The sequence below is a fragment of the Rattus norvegicus genome, chromosome 6 (assembly GCF_021556685.1).
Source record: "Rattus norvegicus strain SHRSP/BbbUtx chromosome 6, alternate assembly SHRSP_T2T, whole genome shotgun sequence".
Taxonomy (NCBI): Eukaryota; Metazoa; Chordata; class Mammalia; order Rodentia; family Muridae; genus Rattus; species Rattus norvegicus.
This window is the reverse complement of record NC_141539.1, coordinates 133,262,591-133,272,083: the sequence shown is the minus strand read 5'-3', so window position 1 is coordinate 133,272,083 and position 9,493 is coordinate 133,262,591.

Here is a 9,493-nt window from a genome sequence, read left to right as displayed (position 1 = left end):
GCCTAGCGAGCGCAAGGCCCTGGGTTCGGTCCCCAGCTCCGAAAAAAAAAAGAAAAAAAATGGAGGTGTGGTGTAAAAGACAGGTGGTGTTGCCTGGGACCTCACGAGAAGTGAAGCCTGAGTCTCGGGGTGGGAGGGAAAAGTCAGCGACTACACAGTCCCTCTTTGGCCCTGCCGGGCTTCTGCCCTCCCCTACCTGTGGAACCCTCTGCCCGCAGCCCAGAATCCGCGGGCCTCTATGCTTTCTACGTAGAAAGCCCTAATGGATGTGTCACTTGGATGGGTGTCCATCCGTCTCTCCTGCATCTCTTGCCTCAGCGTTTCCCCAAGAGTGTACATAGACACTAACTATCCCATGGGTTCAGAATTCCGCAGCGCCAACCCCCCGGCACTCGCCTAAGAGGACCCCAACACTGGCCTCTCCCTGGTACCCATTCCATTAGTTCTGTCATGCACACGCACATGCAAACGCACACGCTCACGTGGCCTTCACATGATACCCATTGGCTGCTGTCTCTCTGACCTGCCCAGTCAGTCTGCCACAGTTGCTTAATGCGGTTGGGGTTGGTTAGATTCCACAGGGCTGTGGTTGGAGCCTGAAAGGGGCTAGGGGTGGGGGCCAGCTATGAGTCAAAGTCCCCATAGAAGACAAACATCTCAGCTCTAAGTATTTAAGAGCGAGCACGTTTAACACACGTCTGACGAGGATGAGAAGCCACATAAGGAGTTTTGTAGCTGCAGCACTTGGCCCTCAAATTCCCTGACGGCTGGAGGTGCTTAGAGACAAGAAATTATGACCAAGCGCTGCAGCTGGACCCTCGAGGGGGAGAGGGGGAGACAATCGCTGTAAGATAGTTGGAGTCAAATACCCCATTTCCTCCCCCCCCCCCCCCCGCTCCGGGCAGTGTTTATTATAGGCTAAACTGAACATAGGTGGCTGAAAAGGAGTCTGGAAAGCATGATCTTGGGAGTGACTGCACAAAGTGCTGGGCAACTGCAGAGTCCCTGGAAAATGAAGGCACAGGCAAGGAAGACCGGTCACAGCGTCCTTGTCCCAGGCTGGTAGGGTACTGGTAGCAGACCATTTGGGGAAATTCCCGGAGGCTGGGTGTGGGTGAGTAAGAGTGAGAAGCTAGGGGTGCCTCAGTCTTGGGGTCAAGCTTGCAAGTTTTACCTCCAGGAGCCCTTCCAGGTTCTCAGAGAAGGGCCAAGAAAGTCCCCTCATGGTTCTGGTGGGCGGAGGGAAGGGAGGCTGTCAGGACCCTGAAGCAGGCTGACTCTCCAGGAGAAAGGGCTTTGAGACTCACCTTGGGGGAGGAGGGTAGCCCCTCACCTTATCGATGACTCAGTAAGAAGACAATGAACTCAGACACAGTGTGAGGGGCATAGGGCACAGGCATCCCCTCCCCAGCTCCTTACTACCCCATCAGAAGCCTCCACTGTAGCATCAGGCGACCCCTGTGCACACTACTGGGCACCCTCTATCTGAGCAAGAGTGCTTAGGGACCTCGGGCATCAAGGAGCAGCTATGTGGGCATTGGTGGGTCCTTCCGGAGTCTAACTTCTCATCAGGAGCCCAACCTCTAGCTAGATTCAGATTTGTCCTCCCTCTAAAGCAAATCTCTCGGTTTGTCCAGGACATCACATCTGCTTTCCAAAGCCAAGCAAACAAGCAAGCGAACAAACCAAGGCTTCGTGCAAAGTTTTAAGGAAAGTCTGACTGAAGAGACCAAACTTTCATATGCTAGTTCACCGGGCAGGGAATTCAGTCAGGAAAGTGATGATTCAGATGTAGAGGCTCCATTGTAAACAGGGAACGGTGGGGGGAGAGTCAGGGTGGTGTAAACACAGAAGGCAAAGCTGTCCAATTGAGGAGGTGAAGGTCAAGCACCAGGGAGGCTCTGGCCTCCATGGGGGGGGGGGTGGAGTGGGGGGGTGGAGTGTGTGTGTTGGGGGGATCTTTGCAGAGGCAAATTAAAAGGGCTGTAGCTTCAGTTTAGTGAGTAAACACTTCCTTTTAGAGGATGACGCCCTGAGTTCAATCCCAGAATCCATAGGGGGAAAACCCAGTCATGACAGCACACAGCTGTAATTCCAGGGGTGGAAATGGGCTGGTCCCTGGGGGTGTCTAGCCGGCCAACCTAGGCTACTTGATGAATTCCAGGCCAGAGAAACAAAGGAAAACAAAACAAGATAAAAAAATTATGATAGGGAGCTGATTAGAGAAGATTCTGCCCACTAACAATTTGTATTCAGTCTCCCAGACCCGGTGAAAGGGAAGAACTGACTCCCACAGATGTCCTCTGAGGGAGTGCACACACACGGGGACACACACACACACACCACTATGGCACACAAATAAGTAAATAAATGTAATTAAAAAGTTTAAAGATACAGCATATACAGTAGAAAGGAAAATATTGTAACAGAAAAAATTGTGCCTGGTGAACTCATTTTATGTTTATGTGCATGGGTGCTTTATCTGCATATATGTCTGTGCACCACATGCGTGCCTGGTGCCTGGGAAGCCAGAAGAGGTCATTAGATCCCATGGGACTAGAGTCACAGACAGTTGTGAGCCACCATGTGGATGCTGGGAGACAGCTAAAGACATCTCAAGAACAGGGGAAACTGGGGACCGGAAAGAGAAAAGGAAGGACAAGGAATATTTGAGGTTAAAAACGTATAATAGAAAAAAAAATGGGCTGGAGAGATGGCTCAGTGGTTAAGAGCACTGACTGCTCTTCCAGAGGTCCTGAGTTCAATTCCCAGCAACCACATGGTGGCTCACAACCATCTATAACAGATTCTGGCATATCTGAAGACAGCTACAATGTACTCATATATACTAAATAAATAAAGTATTTAAAAAAAAACCAAAACGTATACTAGATACCAAATGACAGGTGCAGGTATGGCATGACCATACACTCTTGTGAGTAACAAGGGATCTACACAATCATAGCACATTCAAACCGCAGAAAACTGGGAACTCTCGAAGGAAATCCAAAATGGCGGGGTGGGGCAGGGTGGGTGGGGCAGGGTGTGGACTGAACTGTCCAGCCACCGGAAGAAGCAGACTTAGCATCTCCTTAGAAGCCTGGAAAAGAAAAAGAGAGGGAGATACACAAAGAAATCAAAGAGAGAAATCCACCACCTGGACGGTATCCATCAACTACCTCTCAAGGGTGAGAGAAGCTGTAATCCCAGCCTGACTACGGGTTCAGTCCCTGAGACCCACATGTTGGAAGACTAAAACCGCCTCCTGCAAGTTGCCCTCTGACCTCCTCGTGTACACCATGGCACCCTGTGCACCAGTAATAAATAAATGCTCTTTTGAAATTAACTTTTAAATAAAAAAAAGTTCTTTAACTGATAGCAGGTCAGAAACTTCCATATGGCTGTCGCTGACTAAAACAATTTTATTTACAAACGTTAAAAATGCCTGACAGCGGGAGCAAGGAAGAGGCGCCCCGAGGGCTCAAGAGTGGGAGAACTGGTGGGCGGACCAACTCAGCTTCCGGCCAGACACTGATGCGGGACTCTGAGTTGAGCTACCAGAACATCTACTCCTTCTGTGAACTGCTGGAGCTGTGGAAGCGCTGGTCCTGCGGATCCGAAGATGCAGGAGTCCTGGTGAGGACCCAGCATTGATAGCGTAGCAGAGGTTAGAGACCTGGAACCGGACCAATGACTCACTCCAATGAACGCTCTTAAGCAAAGCTGTTTGGGCAAATGGGGGTACTGTGTGACACACCGTGACACCGCAGAGTCCACGGAGAGATTTTGTTTGCTTTCTTTAGCGGGGAGGTTATAAAGGTGTCAGCAAATATGGAGGGACGGGAAGATGTGTGAGATTGGAGTGCATGACATGGGACATGGAAGTCACAAAGAATGGAGAAAAGGGTTTTGTTTTTAATGTTGAGAATTGTGTGTCTGCATCTGGGTCCCCTTAGAGCACAGAAGAGGGAAACAAATCTAATAGAACTGGAGCTACAGGGGGTTCTGTGCCACCCGATATAGTTGTTAAGAATGAACTCCAGGGGTTGGGGATTTAGCTCAGTGGTAGAGCGCTTGCCTAGGAAGCGCAAGGCCCTGGGTTCGGTCCCCAGCTCCGAAAAAAAGAACCAAAAAAAAAAAAAGAATGAACTCCAGCCCTCTCGCCCTCCAGCCCTCCAGCCCCCAACACTCCTGCCCTCCAGCCCCCGTAGCACTCCAGCACACACACCCCCAGCACTCTAGCCCCTACAAGAGCAGCAAGCACTCTTAACCACTGAGCCCTCTCCAGTCAACTTGTTTTGTCACTCGAGCAGGGGATTGGGTAGACGGGAGGTCAAACCAGCACCGCCCCACTCCCAGCCCAGACCCTCTGGTTTTGAGGGCTTCATGAGGTCATGAGGTTTCAAGAACACTGTTCACATCTCTAGGTGCCCAGTGGGCGCTGTTGGCTTCCAGAGCCAGGGCAGGTGGGCGGGCAAAACCGCCCTCAGTACTTCTCTGGCTTGCGTTCTCAGTGTGGGCGGCTTTTACGAAGCAGCAGCAGCCGCTAACCACAGGCTGGTGAGACCTTTCTCTGGAATGGGAGATGTGCTCTCAGCTGGTCTACCTGCTGCCTGATCTGTGGGGGAAGACCATGGTCCATTCACTGTTAGCCCTTCCCCAGGTCAGGCCTCCTCCTCTGGCCACTTTAAGCCTAGGTTGGGCGGGGATGGAGGGCAAGCAAGGAGTTGGCACTGGGACTTGCGGGCGAGATGGCAGATACTGCGCTACTCCAGAACTGTGGGATGTGGATCAAGGCAGGCGGGGAGCCAGACAGGAGCCCGAGGCTTTGTGTAAACATTTCACAGGTGTGGAAAATTACCAAGAACAGAGGAAGGAACTCCCAATAACACGATCCTGACTTTGCCAACGGCAATATTCAATCACATTCCCTTCAGACGCCGGAATTAAAAAAATAAAATAAACAGACCCATGAGGATCCGTGCACCACATTGTGAAATGGGATGTGTTTTCGTCTTTAAGACACGGGAGCTGGAGAATCGGCTGAGCGGCTAGGAGGACCTCCATTCAGTTCCTGGCGTTCACAATGAGCGAGTTCACAACTGCCTATAACTCCAGTTCCCGGAGATCCGATGTCCTCTTCTGACCTCTTGGTCACTGGACACACATATGGTACACAGACCTGCATGCAATCATATACACATAAAAATAAGTAAGTAGTAATAAACTGGATGTGGTGGCACAAGCCTTTAACTCCACCACGCAGAAGGCTGAGGCTGGTGAGTTCCAGTGAGCTCAAGGCCAGCCTGACCTACATAGTAAGACTGTCTGAAAACAACGACAAAGGCAATCTTTAGAAAAAATAATTTTAGGACTCAGTGTGGTAGTACAGATCTTTAATCCCAGCACTCAGGAGGCAGAAGCAGGTGGGTCTCTGTGAGTCCCAGCCTGGTCTATATAATGAGTTCAGCCTTCAGTCATCCATGTATGTATATGTGTGATGTGTGTGTGTATGTATACATGTGTGTATATTCGAATATATAAATATACGTATATGTATATATGGAGAGAGAGAGAGAGAATCTTAGTTATGGTTTTACTGCTGTGAACAGACACCATGACCAAGGAAACTCATAGACAACATTTAATTGGGGCTGGCTTACAGATTCAGAGGTTCAGTCATTATTATCAAAGCAGGAGCATGTCAGTGTCCAAGCAGGCATGGTACAGGTGTTAGGCTCAAAGTGAGTCTTAACTCCCGGGAGACCCCCCAAGTGAGACACAAGAACAGAGTTCGATGCAAACACAAGAGGTTTATTTTCCGGCACGTCGGGGTCAACCTTCAATCAGCCCCTCGTGGCGAGTGACTGGAAGGTGACCCCGGATGGCTATAACAAGCAGTTTTCATACTTTTCAGGGGTACAGGTTGCATCAGCAAGGTTACAGTTTAAACTTATTGGCTAAGCATATTGACCTTTGAATCTATTGGCTAGCAAGCATAGGGCATGCATTCGAACTCTATCTGGGACCAGAGGATCAGGTGACCATCAGTCAATACATTCTTCAGGTTTTCAAGAATGTCCCTGCTCCTATGGAGAACTGTGGTTGGAGAATGGAACTTGGCCTAGCCTTGACCTGAGGCGGGAAGCTGGTACTTGGTCTAATCTTGACCTGAGGCGGTGGGTGTAAATCTGGCAAAAGCCCTTAGGGTCCTTCACAGGAACCCCATAACCTACTTACCTTCTACCAGGCCAAGCCTCTTAATAGCTCTTACACTTCAGTAAGAACTAGGGTCCTTCACAGGCAGAGCTGAGAGTTCTACATCTTCATCTGAAGGCTGCTAATGGAAGACTCACTTTCTCCAGGCAGCTAGGATGAGAGCCTTAAGCCCACAGTGACACACCTACTCCAACAGGGCCTCACTTTCTAATAGTGCCACTCCCTGAGCCGAGCATACACACACACACACACACACACACACACACACACAATATATATATATATACACATATATACACACACACATATATATGTGTATACATATATGTGTGTGTGTGTGTGTGTGTGTGCACTGGGTGGCTGGTAAAATGGCCCAGAGGTAAAGGTACTTGTCACCAAGCCTGATGATCTTAGTTGTATCTCAAAGGCCCATATAGTGGAGAGAGAGAACTGACTCCTGCAACTTATCCTCTGTTCTACACACACTCCATAGTATGCATGTTCATACCACACACACACACACACACAAACATACACCATAGCATGCATGCACACATGCACAAAAACATAGCATGCATGTTCATACACCACATACACATACGCACATGAACAAACATACACCATAGCATGCATGTTCATACCACACATACAAACATACACCATAGCATGTATGTTCATACACCACATGCACACACACACACACACACACACACGCACGCATAATAAAAATAATTTTTGTTTGTTCACTTTTGAAACAAGGCTTCTCTGTGTGGCTCTTGCTGTCCTATAAAACTCCATCTGTAGACCGGTCTGACCTCCACTGAGATCTACCTGCCTCTGCCTCCCGAGTGCTGGGATTAGAGGCGTGCACTGCCATGTCCCACTTAATAAAAAAATTGTTTTTAAATTTTTAAGTATGTGGGTGTTTTTCTTGCTTGTGCATCTGCAAGGTCTATAGTTCTTGTGTGCTGGATGTCCAGGGATGTCAGAAGGGAGTGTCAGATCCCTTGGGAATTAGAGTCACAGTTGTAGACTGTCACGTGGGCGCTGGGAACTGAACTCTGGGGTCTTTTGCAATGGCAGCCAGTGTTCTGAGTCACTGAGCCTTCTCTCCAGGACCTGGGGATGAGGGGTGTGGCTCAGTCGGTGGAAAGCAGATGTTGCATTCAGGAAGCACTGGGCTCTATTTCTGGCATCAAATAAAACAGGTATGATGATGTATCCTGTAATTGCAGGTGGAGGCAGGAGGATCAGAAGTTTGAAGTCATCCTCAGATACGTAGCAAATTTGATGACAGCCCAGGATATCTAAAGCCATAAGAAATAAAAAATAAAAAAGTTTGAGGGCTGGAGAGATGGCTCAGTGGTTAAGAGCACTGACTGAAAAAAAAAAAAAAAGAGCACTGACTGCTCTTCCAGAGGTCCTGAGTTCAAATCCCAGCAACCACATGGTGGCTCACAACCATCTATAATGTGATCTGATGCCCTCTTCTGGTGTGTCTGAAGACAGCTATAGTGTTTGTATATATAATAAATAAATAAATCTTTTAAAATGTTTGAATCCTGGGGTTGGGGATTTAGCTCAGTGGTAGAGCACTTGCCTAGCAAGCGCAAGGCCCTGGGTTCAGTCCCCAGCTCCGAAAAAAAAAAAAGAAAATGTTTGAATCCTGGCTCTATAATCCTGTGGCTATACCCACACCCATGTGGTGATTTGAATAGGCTTGGCCCCCACAGACTTACGTGTTTGAATGCTTGTCCATAGAAAGTATAGTCTTGTTCAAGTAGGTATGTCACTGTAGAGACAGGCTTTGAGGTCCTATATACTCAAGTTACACCCATGGCAGAACAATCACTTTATGTTGTGTCTTAGGGTTTTTTTTTAAGATTTATTCATTTATTATATATGAGTACACTGTAGCTGTCTTCAGACACACCAGAAGAGGGTATCGGATCTCTTTACAGATGGTTGTGAGCTACCACGTGGTTGCTGGGAAATGAACTCAGGACCTCTGGAAGAGCAGTCAGTGCTCTTAACTACTGAGCCATCTCTCCAGCCCCTTAGTTAGAGTTTCACTGCTGTGAACAGACACCATGACCAAGGCAACTCTTATAAGGACAACATCTAATTGGGGCTGGTTCAGGTTCAGAGGTTCAGTTCATTGTCATCAAGGCAGGAACATGGCAGCATCCAGACAGACATGGTGCAGGAGGAGCTGAGAGTTCTACATCTTCATCTGAAGGCTGCTAGCAGAATACTCACTTCCAGGCAGCTAGGATGAGGGTCTTAAAGCCCATGCCCACTGTGACACACCTACTCCAACAAGGCCACACCTCCTAATAGTGCCACTCTCTGGCCCAAGCACATTCAAACCATCACATGCTGCCCGCAGATCAAGATGCAGAACTCTCTCGGGAGCTGGAGAGATGGCTCAGTGGTTAAGAGCACTGACTGCTCTTCCAGAGGTCCTGAGTTCAAATCCCAGCAACCACATGGTGGCTCACAACCATCTGTAATGGGATCCGATGCCCTCTTCTGGTGTGTCTGAAGACAATGACATAAAATAAATAAATAAATACTTCTTTAAAAAAAAAAGAAAGAGGGGGTTGGGGATTTAGCTCAGTGGTAGAGCGCTTGCCTAGCAAACACAAGGCCCTGGGTTCGGTCCCCAGCTCTGGAAAAAAAAGAAAAAAGAAAAAAAGAAAAAAGAAATGTAAGTAAAAAAATATATCTAATAAAAAATACCAAAAAAAGGAATGCCTCTTTTAAAAAAAAAGAAAGAAAGGTGCAGAACTCTCAGCTCCTCCTGTACTATGCCTGCCTGGATGCTGCCATGCTCCCACCTTGATGATAATGGACTGAACCTCTGAACCTGTGAGCCAGCCCCAATTAAATGCTGTCCTTATGAGAGTTGCCTTGGTCATGGTGTCTGTTCACAGCAGTAAAACCTTTAACTAAGACAACCTGCTTACTTTCTCTGGGCCTGGGTTTACTCACACATGAGAAGAATAAATGAAGGTTGCTAGAAGACAGCCTAACACGGAGAACATGCTTAAGTAACAGAATCTGTCAATAACCCGCTGGCGGTCCCATGCCCACCCATTAGCATCATGACTACGTGTTCCGTCCCTGAGAGGATCCTCTGGAGTCGGCCAGGCAAGATGCCACGAGAACACAGACATCGCTTGGTTTCTTCTTATGCCTCTCAGGTTGCATCCCAGTAGTGGTCCCTCCGAGTCAGCAGTGTTTGGGATCCTCTACACCATTGAGGACATCA